We start from the raw sequence: 16,165 nt of genomic DNA, 5'->3' as shown, positions 1-16,165 counted from the left end.
GCACCATATTCAAGGAGGCTGGAGATTAAAGGAGGCGCTGCCCCCAGCCTTTTCTCAGGAGGCTCGATGGCTCAGCTTCTCCATGAAACAGCCTCCCGGACATCACACAGACTCGGTCTCTGCCAATATCATTTAAGTCAATGGTTTGTTCAAGTGATCAAAATGACCTCATAAAAGTGGCTGGCAATGGAGTATATAGAAAAAAGGGCCCATATTCTAGTTTTTGTTTTTACTAATATGTTATAAGGCTCCCCCATCCCCAAAAGTAGAGGTACCTTGTGGTTACAGCAGTCAGTGGACCACAGAACAGGTTGACTGGAGAGATTTTTACTGGTGTGCGTGCGTGTGTGTGTGTGTGTGTGTGTGTGTGTGTGTGTGTGTGAGTGACTTCTCTTATTAAGGCTGTGCAGCAGTCACATATCTCTTGCCTGTACAGATACTGAACCCCAGGGTGTATGCAAAGAGTGCTCCTCTATAGTATATTGCTGAGAGCGAGCGAACAAGAGAGAGAGAGAGAGAGAGAGATGGGTGGCCAGGCCCACTGATGAGCATACTGGAATGTTCACCTTAAATAATTTTTAGGTTGATAGAAGATATAAGTAAACCTATTAATTTTCAACGCAAATAATGAATATTTGAGCTCTAGAGCAAGTTGGCCTTGCACCTTGGCATTGGGTGGCACGATGTCATGGTTTTAAAGCTATCTCCTTCCCACCGCCCGTGGCACCGGCTGCCCTGTAATTGAGAAGTCAGGTGAGTTCTTATGTGAAAGCGAAGGCTCTGTGCGCGCTATCCCGGGAGAATGCTTCCCTGATCCTCTCCAACTGGAAACAGCCCTGAGTTGCTGGCAAGGTTGCTCCTAAGCTTAGAGTATCCAGGACAGCGACTGATAATATATGCTAATCTGGGACCAAGTCAATTGCCTGAGGATGTTCAGTGTTAGGTAAATGGAGACAGGGTGCTGGGAAGGGGCTCAGTAGCCCCACATGCTGCTGCTGCCACAGGTGGCCCAGTGGGCCACGGATGCCCTTGTTCTGTCTCTCGCTGAGTTCTAAAATGGATAATCACACTGAGCTGGGGGTCAGGCCAGTCAAACAAAGGAGCTCTGAGGTTGGCCTGCAAAGTGAAAACTGTCAATTACCCTATTTTATGTCCTACCTGCATTTCCAGTAGCAGGGTCCTCATTTCCATTAGACCAATTTGGTACCGTGCCGCCTGCTCTCATCCTTTTACCATCTTGTTTGAACAGGAGAAATGAGTGCACATGAACAGGGATGGGGACAGGGAGGGAGGGGGGTGGAGAAAAGGAGACAGAAAGGAAGAGAATCATTTCAAAGGGGGATTTTTTAACTCCTGACTTGACAGTTCGTTCAAAGCGAATGTAGCATCATGATGAAAGCTGGTCGTCGTTTTAACAAGGAGGGTGACTCTAGTCAGAAGTGACCTGGTTTTGAAACCTTGGTTCGCTGATGTTGAGAATCTTATTCTGTGAACAAGGAAGTCCCTCACAGATTCCAGGCTAAACAATGGGTGTGGCTTAAAGAGGAGATAGCTCGCCCTAACCGGTTTGGCTCAGTGGATAGAGCGTCAGCCTGCGGACTGAAGGGTCCCAGGTTTGATTCCGGTCAAGGGCATGTACCTTGGTTATGGGCATATCCCCAGTAGGGGGTATGCAGGAGGCAGCTGGTTGATGTTTCTCTCTCATCGATGTTTCTAACTCTCTATCCCTCTCCCTTCCTCTCTGTAAAAAAATCAATAAAATATATTAGAAAAAAAAAAAGAGGCTATAGCTCAGGGCACAGAGAACCAGGGCCAGAGATTGGCCTTTATGCCCACCTGGCTGTGCCATTTTCTCAGGAGGGGGTGCCAGGAGCAGACCACACCACAGTACAGTGGGGATGTCACCCCTTTCCTGTGAGCAACTCTCAGGCTTTGCAACATGTCTGAAAAGACCTTGTATCTGTTCTCTATGGCTAAGGAACAAATTATGACAAACTCAGCAGCTTGACAATTGATGTGTATGACCTCAGTTTCCAGGGTCAGGAGTCCAGGCTCACCTTCACTGGGTGCTCTGGTCGAGGTCTCCCAAGGCTGCAACTCAGCTTTCAGCCGGGCTGTCTTCTCATCTGAAGGCTCCCTGGAGAAGAGTCTGTCTCTCAGCCCATCGGGGTGTGGGCAGACTTTGCTTCCTTTCAGCTGTAGGACTGAGAGCACTCACTTTTTGCCGGCTCTCAGCTGGAGGCCACCCACAGGTCTTGCTACCCAGGTTTCTTGACTGCCACTTCCTCAAGCCTGCAAGAAGAGTTCTAGCTGCAGGCTGATGACGTGGAGTCTTCTGTACCGTGCCGTAATTATTGGCTGGTATCTATCACCTTTGGTGTATTTTGTTCATTAGAAGGAAGGCACAGGCCCATCCATACGAAAAGGGAGGGAATTATACAAAGGCATGAACACCAAGAGGTTGGAGGTCACTGGGAGTCACCTTAGGGTTTGTCTGTCACACGCCTGGAATCTCTTCCCACCTCTCTCTTCACTCACCTTACTGGAATTTTCTCTCAAACCAGCTGAACCTATGTTCTCTGACGATCTTCAGTGGGGTGATCAACCATCCCAGTTTCCCCAGCGCTATCCTTGTTTTAGCAACGAGGGCCCCTCATTTTGGGCAGCCCTCCTCAGCAAACCAGGACAGCTGGTCACCCTAAGCAGACCGTAGACTTTAATTTCTCTTTGACCAGGATTAGGGGTGAAAGAGAAACTGAACGTTCTTACCCAGAGTGGTCAAACTGTTCTCTAAGCAGCCCTTGTAGGCCCACAGAGTGGGAGGAGGTGACGAGGTAGAACTTCCCACCATTCTACCACCTTTCCCGCCATTCTATCATGAAGCAAGCCAGCTCCCGACATGCTCATGCATGTCGGACTCTGTGTAATTCGCTGTGTGGTTTCCTCAGCCAGATGTTGATGTCGTGACACTGGCATCTCACCTATAAACAGTACAGTTCCCTTGGAACTTAGAGGCAGGATTCAGCCTCCTGACTTGTAAGCCAGAGTTCTTTTACTCACCACACAGACGAGCTAAGCATTTTGTGGCCATCAGCTGTGTGCACAGCTCTGGGCCTGGTGCTGGCTGGGGTGGTTAAGGAGTCTTTGGGGGCTTTATTATTGTTATTTGTTTGCTAGTCTTTTTTAAGAAAAAAAAAATAGATCCCACCCATAGGGAATTCCCATTTGTACTGGCAAAGACCTCGGTGGGGGTTGGGACATACTCAGCTTGACAGCTTTATCTGAATTGACTAGTTATGGAGGAATCAACATGGTGATTTCAGCTACCTGCAAACAGGGAGATCTGCCTTAGAGTTACATGTGCCTTCAATAGCACATTAGGATATGTGTGAATTCCCAAAGTTGAGTGCACAGCCTATGCCCATGACAGGGACTTTTCAGCATAAAACACAAGCCAGTGTAATATAACCTATTGGAGATAGAGCTCATCAGCACTGAGGGGAGGCAGGGTTATTTATGTAACTCCCAAAAGGTTCAAGGCCAGGTTCATGTGGGCAAGCAGAGTGGTGGTTTAGACTGCTTTAGGGAAAGTGGTCCAATGTACTAACCAGCACAGCTCTGCCTGCTGCAGCCAAGCCCCCGTCCTATAAACCAATCAAATCACATTGAAACTCTTATCTATGGGCAAGAAAAAGGCCCAGGGCAGTCATCGACTTCCCCACGACCTGCCCAGCCAGGCAGATTTCTATCATTGGACACCACACCGTGTAGGTTGGTTGATGAAAAGGTCTCAAGTCTTGGAAACATAAGAGATGTCAAGTATTAATTCAGGAAGTTCAATGTCTAATTAATAGGAGTTACCAAAATAAATAATGGTGATAAGAGAAGTGAGAACTTACCAGAGAATTAACACAAGAGATTTTTTCCTAGATTCTTCAAATGGAAAAAGACATCAGGTGCCAGGCATAATGAGTAAGAAGCGTCTCAACTAGACGCACATGGGACATTTCAGAACAGTCACCAGAAAGAAAAGATCCTTAATGCCTTCAACAACAACAACAACAAAAAAATCAGAAATAAAAGTTGTATTGGCTTTTTCCAGAGTATTTCACAGGAGTTGTGTGCTGTGAAACATTCTTTCGGAAATGCAGGCCATTGGCAAAGGCACAACACTGGCTTGGGCAGGAGGAAGGGGAAGAACAAACAAAAAAAACCATGATAAGGAACACTTTCAGTTTGCTTATCAAGATTCCCAGTCTCCCATCACTGAGGCAAGAACATATAGTTCTTTTCTCAGGAGAAGGGACAGGTAACTCTAACTTATTGGCAAGCCCTCAACGACTCATCTTAACAACGTGTGTAGGGCTGAGTGGTATGGGTTTGGGCACAGCTGCCAGGCCCTTGTGGGGCTCTTGTTCATGAAGTGAGTTCTATGGGGTGAGGCAAAGCAGTCCAGAGGGCTCTGGGTAGCAGGATGCTGGCAGGGCTGTATGCATAGAAAATAACAGCGTGGGGTGGATCCAGAGTGAGCAGAGAAATGAGGACTCTCTGGGCCACAGGTTTTGAAATTTCTGAGCAAGACTGATCTGAAGGGCATTATTTCCTTAGCTGTAGCATCTTAAAGGGCTACAGATGCCCCAAACCAAGTACATTACAATAGAAGAGGCATCACCCAGCTGATGCCAGGGTGGAGTCCAGGACCTTGGTTCCAGGGGATACTCTGAGGGAAGTTTAGATGGTTATCTTCTATTACAGCATCCCTGGAAAGGCAGCGAGGAGTGGTGGACACAGCCCTAGATTAGGCATCAGAATTTCTGAATTCTATGGTGCGCCAAAGGGTACTCAGGGAGAGAAAGTCTTTGGTGTCCCACCTAAACTCTAGCAAAGCCTCCCCCCAAGAAAACTTGCATTTTAGGTAATAAACAGTATGTTGTGAGTAAAAGCAGCTTTAAAATATGTATCTTAGTTGCCCCCTCCACAATATTACCTGCCATGAGCCTTTCCTATGTGGAAATTCTGGAGTGAATACCCTGTAGTTAGGCTTCATGCTGCTCCTTGTTTGCTATATGGCCTTTTCTCTTTGTTCCTTAGTTTGTTCACCTGTAAAATGGGAGCGGGGAAGTGGATGAATATTAACCTCTGATATTCCTTCCAATTCTGACATCCCAGAATTCCACATTCTCCAAAGGAGGAATGTTCTAGAACACACCAGTTTCCATCAATTCAGGTAGCTAAAAGCCAGGCAAGGAGGAGGTGAGAGGCATGTCGTCTGATTCATAAAACCCCTTCTCCTTCCCAGGTCGATTTCTCTGTCTTCCTAGGGAAGGGAAGGTGAGCTGCTCGTCCATGTGCGGGCTTCACAAAGCACAGGGACAAGCATGCAGTTCTTAACAAGTCCCCCGTTTCTTCAGAAGCGCTGGCTGCCTGTGGGGAGCAGGCTCTGCTGACCCAGATAAGCAGACCAGGGCTCTGTGAGGTCGGCACGAGGCACTTCAAGGTGTCTCTCTCTGCAAGATGTCGGGGGCTGGGTGGCCCTGTCCAAACACAAACACGGGGGCAGCAGTGTCCCTACCTAGACAGAGGGGAACACAAAAGAGACTTCTCTGCTAAGAAAAGATCCTCGGGTGTTTGTGGCTCTAGGCAGGGAAGGTCATTAGAACTTTCCTTCTAATACTTTATTTTTCTTCCACATTCTGATGGAGTGCAAGGAGGCTGAGGAACTGATTTTATTCCCTGCTTACGTTAGTTAAATGGGAGCTCGCGCTCTCCTCCCCCACCCCCCCCCTCTCTCTCCATGCATGTGTGTGTGCGTGCATCTATGTGTGTGCATGTGTGTGATGGAATAGGCACAGGGGAAGGACAGTTTTGAGATGATGCTATCAGGTCCCTTGGCTAAAGAAGAAACATGTCTGGCTTGAAATGGTTTCCTCCGGGGACTGTTTGTGGAATCAGAACGCCTCTCTGGTTTGCAGTTCTGAAGCCCACTACTGTGTCTGAAAAAACCACTTTCACTTTCGAGGGGAAAAGGCCACAGCTCCTGGAGTCCCTGCATGGCCGAGGACAACGCCGCCGGGTGCAGCGAACGCCGTGGATTCTGATTTCAAACATCAGCATTGATCTCGGCATCGATTGGGGCTGTGTGGATGAGTGCGTCTGAGTGCCGGGTCCCGCCTGGTCCCCCGGGGCAGAGGATTGATTGCGGGGTGTAGCTGTGAGGCAGGGATGGAAGAGGAAGGACAAAGGGGGCCAGTCCCATGATGAGGGAAGGACCCCAACATGCTCTTTCAATAAAACTGAAATCCTGCAAATCAAAGTCTCGCCCTTAGCGACTCCCATCCCCCAGCACTTTGTGAACACTTTTCTCCGGGAAGGCGCAGTGCTTTGATGGATGCTCGGGTTAGATCTCTATTTACAGAACCACCAGGAGAGGGGCATGTGGATAAATGACTAATCCTCCTTCCTTCCTGTACCCGGGACCCTGAACCCACTAAGTTTCTTCATAGATGAAGACCCACTGTGGGACCTCATGCTGCCTCCTTGGTTCCAGAGTGATAGACTAATGAATTCTTCATTCATTTGACAAATATTTATTGAGCGCTTACAATGTGCCATGAGCTTAGGATGACTCCGTGAACAAAACAGATACAGATCTCTGCCTTCTTGAAGCTTATCTGCTAGTGGGGGAAGGTGGATGAAAAACAATAAAAATAATAAATAGCAAATGCTTATATGTTCTAAGGTGATGAATGCTATGGACAAGAAAGTAGAGTTGAGAAGGAGAAACTGGGAGGGCAGAGTCGGGGTGCTCTGCAGCTGGTCAGGTTATTCCTCTCTGAGAAGGTGACACTTGAGCAAAGACTGGCAGGAGGGAGCTACTCAGCTGGGCAGATATGGAGAGCTAGAGCCTCCAGGCAAGGGAACAGCTAAGTGCAATGGCCTTAAGCTGGTGCAGCACCAGGGGGGCTGGGGAACACCAAGGAGGCCAGTGTGCTTGGATCAGGGTGTATGGGGATGGTCAAGGGTCAGTGATGGTTAAGGGAGGATGGATCCTGGGGTCTAAATCCTATAAGGTATTACTGGTCATTTTAAGATCTTTGGCTTTTATTCTGAGATAAATGAGGAGCCACTGGAGAATTTTAAGTAGAGGAATGGAATGATCTTGGATTTTTTTAAAGATCATGCTGGTTGCTGTGTTGAGAAGAGAGGGCAAGGGGAGGAGGAGGAGAAGAAGGATGAATGGAGGTGGTGAGGAGTGGTCTACTTCTGAATACAGTGTGGAGGTGAAGCCAGGAGATTTCCTGATTGGTGGTAGGCTGAGGTTTGGGGCATGAACACCGAAAGAGCCGAGTTCCCCACAATTCAGATGAAAGGAGGAGGAGACCAGGAGTTTCATGTTGAATCTGAGATGTCTGTTATAGATATCCAAGCGGAGATGTTGAGTATGCTAATGGAGATATAAATCTGAAGTTATCCTGGAGGGAGTCATCTGAGCTTTAAATATATAAATTTGGAACTTATTTGCATATATGTGATATTTCAATACCACGAGACTGAATGTGATCACCAGGGGAATATGGAGAAGAGAACAGAACCAGTGACACTCTTGGGCACAGGACCCTGGAACATTCCAATATTAAGAGGCTTGGCGAGAAGACCAGCAAAGGAGGCAGAGAAAGAGTAACCTGAAACTAGATGGGGTTCTTGGAGCCAGGTGAAGAAATGCTGTGGGAGGGAGGTCAAGAAAGATGAAAACCGAGATGTTACCATTCTTTATAGCAACATGGAGGTCACTGGTGACCTGCGTAAGAGTTGTGGAGGCAAACGCTCAACTGGATCAGGCCTAAGAGAAAATGAGAGGAGAGGAATTGCTAATAACACAGAAAACTGCTTTGACCATGAATCAACTCAGAGTGGATTAAAGTCTTGAATGTTAGGCCTGAAACCATTAAACTTCTAGAAGAAAATGGGATAGGCTCCTTGACATCTGTCTTGGCAATGATTTGTTGGATATGACAACAAAAGCAAAAATAACCAAGTGGGACTACATCAAACTAAAAAGCTTCAGCACAGCAAAGGGAACCATCAACAAAAGGCAGCCTATGGAACAAGAGATAATGTTGGCAAGTCAAATATCTGATTAGGGGTTAGTTGATATCCAAAATATATGAATTACTCATACATCTCAATAGCAAAAAAACAAACAAAAAACCCCCACAAACAATCCAATTTAAAAAATCGTCAGAGGAACTGAATGGACATTGTTTCAAAGACATAAACATGGCCAACAGGTACATGAAAAGGTGCTTAATCTCACTAATCTTCAGAGAAAGGCAATTCAAAACCACAATAAGATGTTACCTCACACCCGTTAAAATGGCTGTCATTTAAGAGACATGAGAGAGGTGTTGGTGAGGATTTGGAAAAAAGGGAACCCTTGTGCACTCTCGGTGGGAATGTACATTGGTGTAGCCACTATGCAAAACAGGATAGAGGTTCCTCAAGAAATTAAAAATAGAACTATCATATTCAGCAATACTTCTGGGTATATATCCAAAAGAAACAAAAGCACTATCTTAAAAACACACACACAAAAAACACTCCTATGTTCATTGCAGCATTATTTACAATAGTCAAGATATGGAAACAACCTAAGTGTTCATTGACAGATAAATTGATAAAGAAGTTGTGATATATATTCAGTCATATAGCATAAGGAAATCCTGCCATTTGCAACAGTATGGCTGGACCTTGAGGACATTAAGCTAAGTGAAATAAGTCAGATGGAGAAATATAAATATTATATAATTACACTTATATGTGAAATCTTAAAAAACAACAACATACCAAAATCATAAACACAGGAAAGAAATGGCAGAAATGGATAAAGGTAGTAAAAACGTACAATCTTCCAGTTATAATATAAATAAATTTTGGGAATATAGTCATCACAATAACCCTAGTTAACAATACTGCATCACATACAGTATTTGAAAGTTGCTAAGAAAGTAAATCTTAAAAGTTTTCATCACAGAAGATAAATGTAACTGTGAGGTGTGGATGTTAACTAAACTTATTGTGCTGATTATTTCATAATATATACATGTATCAAATTATTATGCTGTACACCCTCAACTAATATATGTCAGTTATCTTACCTTATAATAGAGAAACATGCAAATTGACCGCACCTCCGCTATGCCCACGATTGGGCCGGCAGGAGGCTGGGGGTGGGACTCCGGGTGGCATATCTGCCATTGAGAAGATCAAGATGGCGGTGCCCAGTGGCCGGGCCCGTGCCGCTGCTCCCGGGGGTGCCTGGGGCGATCGGCACCCCGGGGGGGCGTGGCCGGGCCCATGCCACCGCTCCCCGGGGTGCCTGGGGAGATCGGCACCCCGGGGGGCGTGGCCGGGCCCCTCCCGCCCCTCCTGGGGGTCCCGGGGATGATCGGCCACCAGGGGGGCGTGGCCCGGCCCCTCCCGGGGGTTCCGGGGGTCGATCGGCCACCTGGGGGGGCATGGCCGGGCCCCTCCCGCCCCTCCCGGTGGTCGGGGGGTCAATCGGCCACTTGGGGGGGCGTGGCCGGGCCCCTCCCGCCCCTCCCAGGGATCCCGGGGGGGGGGGGGGGCAATCGGCCACCTGGGGGGGCTTGGCCGTGCCCATCCTGCCCCTCCCGCCGCTCCCGGGGGTTCCAGGGGCCGAGGCTTTCTGGGCCTTGGGCACCAGCGGGGAGCCTGCACCAATCGCAGGAAACCACTGGGGGTCGGCTCCTGTGATCCGTAGCAGGGATGCTGGGTGTGGCGAGCCCAAGGCCAGGAAAGCCTGGGGCGGAGGCTTTCCCGGCCTTGGGCACCAGTGGGCAGCCTGCATGGATCGCAGGAAACCACTGGGGGTCGGCTCCCGCGATCCTTAGCAAGGATGTTGGGTGCCGCCGAGCCCAAGGCCACCGCCCGGGGCCAAGCCCGGACCCTGAAAAAGGCAGAAGGCGGTGGCCACAGCCAAGGCCTGGGTCCCTGGTGCCGGCAGAAAACTGGTGCAGGCAGCCAGGTGAATGAAGGTCTATTGCACGAATCTTCGTGCAAACGTGCTACTAGTATATAGATAAAACTGGGAGAAAACTCCTTTGAGGGTTTTGCTGCAGATGACAGCAAAGAAATTGAGCAGCAACTAGCAGAAGAAATAGGGTCACAGAATGTTTTTGTTTGGTTTTATTTGGTTTAATTTAGTTTTTTGAATATTTAAAGGCATTAGGGATTGTGTGTGTGAGAGTATGTTTATGGGTGGGTGCATGAACACTTAACATGAGATCTACCCCTTTAGCTTTTCAGTGGGCAATACAGTATTGCTATCTGTCAGTGCAGTGTTGTACAGCTGATCTCTAGAATGTATTCACCTTGCATCATTAAAATTTTATGCCCCCCAATTAGCAACTTGTGTTTTCCCCTTCCCCCAACCCCCAGTGATCACCATTTTGTTCTTTGCTTTTATGAACCTATTTTAGATACCTCATGCATAAGTGGAGTCAAACCCTGTTTGTCTTTCCGTGATTGGCTTATTTCAGTTAACATGATGTCCTCAGCTCTTATCCATGTCCCTATTTCAGGGTTTCCTTCTTTTTAAAGGCTGAGTAATATCCCTTTGTATGTATGTACCACATTTTAAAAATTCATTCATCTATCTCTGGACATTTAGGTTGGTTTTGTGTCTTAGCTGCTGTGAATAGTGCTTCAAAGAACATGGGAGTTGTGTGTGAGCCCGCTTTCCATCCCCACAATGAAAAGGGAAGTGCAGGTGCCCAAGAGCCCCACATTCTCTGGGGGCACCAAGGGCACCCCCACTCCCCTCACCTGCCCACTTTGCACATTTCAACACAGTATCTCGTGTGGCAGCTAGTGTTAGCGCCACTTTAACTGCCACCATTTTTATTCACGGGACTTCTTCAGGAGAGGACTCTGCTGATGTCCCCTAACTTGCTGTTGGAATTATAATAGTGTTATAATGATAATAACTGTAATTTTATAATAGTGTTCTGAGGAGATGAGTGACTACATCTGATGTTGGGGGACGGGATTGTGGGGGAAGAAGAGGGGACCTCCCCTAAGGTTACTATTTATTTGTTTACCTAACTTCAAAATTCTCTGTGGGCATTGCATAGACAAAGCCTGCTTCATCTTCCCAAACATGAAACGTTAGGTAAGACACATGTCAAATGAAAGTAGCTTTTTGAGTCACAGTGTTTTTAAAAATTTGACCATCAAACTTAGTTAAATTCAAGAACCGACTTCCTGTTTTCGGTTTACTTCGTTTGGGGCTTAGGGACAATTCACCAATGACTGTTTTGTAGCAAATGACAGTCATGACAATAAGCATAGCTGACACTCGGCGTGCTTCCTAGCCCCACAGCTTCTGAATCCTCAGACTTGTGCACCGGTTGGTTTTCAAACACTCATTATACTGGTAATCAGAGGGCAGATCCTTGTTTTCAGTTCTTCATTGACGTTATCCTCCCTGTTTACGCTTCTTCTTGATTGACATCTTTATCTCTGTTTGTTCAAAGAGTGTGCAGTTTCATACAAGCTGGAGGGGCTGTTGGGAGGCTACAGTCCAGGAGAGATGATCAGGGCCAAGATAGGACACCAAGAGTGGGAATGGATATAGGGGCTGGAAAAGGAAATGTCTGGGGTGCGGGGGACTCCCAGATCGCTATTTGGGGGACTCAGTGGATGGGGAGGCCCATAACCACTGCATGAGGAGAAAGGGCTCTCTCTTGAGTCTGCTGGGTTGGAGGTGCCTGCAGGACATCCAGGTGCAGATGTAACAGGTAACAGCTTATGCAGGTCCAGCGTTCAGGAGTGAGAGTGACAGATAGGGCCAAAGAGGTGATTCCCTCTGTACTTACACCCATATGTGATAGATGCCAACCAACTGCCCCTCACCCAAAAGTTAGCAATGTCACAGCAGTAACCAAGGAAACATGTTTATTTTTATCAGTTTCTCGAATCCCACCTTTTATCTTTTCTGACAGAAACAGACTAAAAATGCAAAACGGGAAGAATTCAAGTCCAAGCAGGAACCAAGCAATAATAAGCTCACACTTGCTGAGTGACCCGGCCACTCAGAACAGCTTTGTTCTAGTTGATCCTTGGGCAGAACGGGGTATCTTGAAGGTCTTGGCAGAAGCAGATAACAATTTTAGCAACATGGTTTTATATGTTTACACAGACAGTAGATTGTCCCGGTGCATCTGGCCCAGAGTGCCCGTGGTGGTGTCATCAGTCAACAGCAGAGTCATTTGAGAGCCAGCACATCATCCTGGCCATGAGGGCGGTTGGGAAGGCGAGAGAGCATGCGCAGTGTGCGGCGTTGGTGGTGTGGTGGCCCAGAGTGGTGCTGGTCTGGGACCCGGTGGCTCCGACCGATGGGGAAGCTGGAAAGCTGGAAACGCTAGTGTTGTTGCCTTTCCTGAGCCAGAGCACGCCAGCAGCCGAGAAGCCACACTTCTCTCGACTTTTTAGCCAAACCACGCTTTGGTCCATTCTGTCACTCCCTTCTCCCAACTAGACACCCAGAGTCCATCTACCACCTGCTACTCTGCAGGACAGGCCCAGCTGCCTTGATGTGGGAGAGGGAGGGTGCACACTGAGCTCTCCCAGCTCGGAAGAAGGTGGGGGAGCAGCTGAACCCCCCAGGGGGGAGCATAATTAACAGGGATCTCTGCCTCCATCAGAGAGGTGGAGGGCTGATAAAGTGTCATCATCGGTCATTGCTGTTGAGGTCATTCATTTGGGGAACTCTTATTAAAAGCTGCAGAAACTTTAGATGTGGTATGGGGCTGCCAATTCTTGCGTCGGTTTAAAGATTGAATGAGAACATGTGGGAAGTCAGACTAATAGTACCTGGTATTTAATAAATGCTTGATACGTGGTAGTAATAGTCACCATTTGAGGAGCATAGAGAAGAGGTGGTTAAGATCTCTCTTCAGCCCCGATTTGAATCCCAGCCTCACCCCTTACTGACTATGAAACATAGACCAAGTTATTTAACATCCCAAAGCCACAATTTTAATACCTCTAAAATTGGGTTAACAATATCTATCCCTGGGTTACTGTGAGTCTTAGATCAGATAAAAGTAAAAGGCTTTACTTTGAGATAGCATTAGTATTATTTTTATAAATACCTGAACATAAGGTTTTTTTCATGCTTTATATTTTTAGAGAAAATAGCCTTTGATAGGGTCAAAAGTAGGTTCTGATTGGATCATACCCAGGCCTCTAAACTATAGTCAATCTAAGCTACATGTTAACCTAGACTGGGGTGGGCAAATCTTCAGTAAAGGACCGGAGAATAAATATTTTGGTCTTTGCGGGCCATACATTCTCGGTCTCAACCCCACAACTCTACCATTAGGCCAAAAAGCAGCCAGAAACAATAAGTAAACAAACGGCCATGGCCATGGCCCAATCATACTTAATTTACAAAATCAGGGTCATAGTTTGCTGACTCCTGACTTAGATGCACACACAGAGCTCACCCCACACGTAGGTGCTGAGTGAGGTGGCATGGTTAGAGGAAAGGCAGGAAGGACCTCGTGTCCCCACTCCCATCCCTCAGAAGGTGCAGAATACTAGAAATCCCACTATTAGAAAGTCATTCCTTTGAATTGATCTGCAGAGAAAGGAGAGATGCCCGTCAAAATGCAAACAAAAGAAGAACAGATAAAGATTAAGCTTTACTTTGAGTTGGAATTCTGTATAATTTTTGAACTGAGTGGCCTGGACCATGCTTGGAGGTGCCAGGCACCTGGCTTTCTGGAACAATGGAGGCATCTCATCCACCTACCATCCTAAAGCAACCCCGGCCTCCCTCCCTGGCTCTCCATCCCTCCTGACTCTGAACCCCGCCTGTGGGCACCCATCACCACCATTAGTGTTGAGTCATCCTAAGGCTGCAGGCGGCCCTAAAAGAAAATGTGTCTCTTCCAAGGGGCACATCTTGCCTGTGAAGCTGAACACTGGACCACTACCTACCCCTCCTCCCTGTGTCAGCATTCCAGGGACTCTCAGTTCCATAACGGGGAGGGAGGGGAGATGATGAGCTGCAGGGATCTGCTAACTCCAACTCCAGGAGGGAAGGGAGCTGCAGAGCTTAGAAATGCGTCGCTGGCTTAAAATGTGGGGCTGTCAGTGGAGAAGGGTCCCAAGTCGATTCTTGCAGGGTAAGGAGAGACAAGAAACTAGTAATTCTTGGTAGGCGTGCTTTATCCATCTACTCTGTCATTTGACTAGGGCTCACCATGACTACGGGTAATTATTTCCATGTTGCAGATGTGGAAACTGAGGCCGAGAGGTTCAATAACTCGTTGGAGGTCACGTGGCCAGTAAAATGTAGTTTTAGGCCTGAAGCCATGCTTGTTAAGTGAACATCAGCTTTGTCCTACCCGGTAGCACAGCTTTTCCAGCCTGTCCTTTATCTCATAGGCCTGTCAGCCCAGCACTGGCTGCTGCCAACCCCTACCCGCCGTATGGGAGACAATGGGCTTCAGGACCCGGGGATTTCCCCCCAAGGTGCTTCAGCTGAGTCTTGTCAGTGGGCAAAATGCCATTGACTCCATCTTCCCCTCCCGTGTCCTCCACCAAGCCCGCTCCTCCCTCACCTCGCACGGAGCCAACTCACTCCCGGTAAATTCCGTGCTTTTCCATCCCAGTGAGCTCAGCCTGTACTTTGATTTGGGTGCAAGCAGCTGCAGGTGCCTCGAGTCATCATGTGCTCGCGTCCCCCTCGCGCTGCAATGTCATCCATGTTTACTTGCTGCTCTGGACTTGAGATTCTGTCAGGATGCCAACCGGCGGGGCCGCCAGGCACCACAGCTGACAGTCAAATCTGTGAGGCCGAGTCCTTCTTCTGGAAAAAAGGGCTAAAGAGGTTAATACACTCAAGTCAGGATAAACACACCAGCTGTTAGAGTTGCTAATATTTAATATCATGATCAAATAAATAACTCGGGGAGAAACCTCTCGCTCACACACCGCAGAAGCCCGCAGCCCACTGCTCCAGCCACGGTAGTGACAGATAAAATTAATAAATTATCTTAAAAGCCTCACAATGGAGCAATGGCCGGGACACAATTAAGAAAACATTTGCATAGCGCCTGCTGCTGCTTCTACCCAGGCACACAGTCCCCCAGGTCAGCCCTGGAGACAGGGGCTGGGGGAGCATCAGGAGGGAGGGGTATGTCCCAACCATTTGAGGTTTCCCTCTTGGTCTGGTGGGATCTCGCACAAGTAACCCTACTTTTGCTTCCGAAGGGGAGATCTCCCGCTTTAAAAAAATACAACGCACTTCTAGCACTGCTGTCCACCCTCACAACCAAACAATTGCTTTTTGCAGAAAATTCACTCAAACTCTGCACTAGTAACGGGTTTGTGGACGATGGACCATCTCGCTGGTTGGTGCAGTGCTTTGCTGTTCCCTCTGCAGCTACTCTGTGCCCAGATAACAGGCAGAGTGATGAGCGCCTATTTTTCTCTTGTAGTTGTAGCCTTCCGACTCCCCGGACACTGACGTGAACACTGAGCAGGACAGAATTTTAACGGCCTGTTAACTGTGTCGGGAAATCATCAGTGCACTTTTTTTTTTTTTGCCCCAGTTCGCTGGCTGCTGTTCACCTGGGCTACAGGAGCAGAAACTGATGCTCAGCGCATTTGGGGGTGGAGGGGATGAACATGGACTAATTTCTTTCTAAGGTTCCAAAAAATGTTTTCCAGGTCACAAAGCACTGAGCAAAATGAGCTCCATATCCAGTTTATGTTGTATATTATAAGGGAAGCTGGTCTCTGCGACTCTGTGAAGGTTCCATGAGCATTTTTTTTTTTTTTTTTTGAGATAAAGCCTGTATTTCAAGGGGCCAGGGTTGAGCTATTTCCCTTCTCATCAAGCAAAAACCTGGCATCCCATTGGTCTGTCCAGATGTAATTTTGTTTGGGTTTTTACACTGTTTGATTGAGATCAAGTCATGAATTTCTATTCTCTAAATGGGCAGAGGGATGGCAATTTATGAGGTCTGAGGATGCCTGATGTTTAGCTCAAAAGCACAGCCAGATGAATTTGGGTGAGAGGGAAGGCTGCGCGGCGTGGCCACCCTGGCCAATAACGGGGCAATTTCTCTTT

At 47.6% G+C, this 16,165-nt stretch overlaps 1 protein-coding gene across 2 annotated transcripts in view; it reads left to right on the top strand.

The window, feature by feature from the left end:
* The window catches only part of RPS6KC1 (ribosomal protein S6 kinase C1), a 503,192-nt gene that overhangs the window by 455,148 nt on the left and 31,879 nt on the right, over nucleotides 1-16,165 (top strand). The window lies entirely within an intron of this gene.

Source organism: Cnephaeus nilssonii, assembly GCF_951640355.1.
Source record: "Cnephaeus nilssonii genome assembly, chromosome: 21".
In the NCBI taxonomy this organism is placed as follows: domain Eukaryota; kingdom Metazoa; phylum Chordata; class Mammalia; order Chiroptera; family Vespertilionidae; genus Cnephaeus; species Cnephaeus nilssonii.
This window is presented reverse-complemented; position numbering and strand designations above follow the sequence as displayed.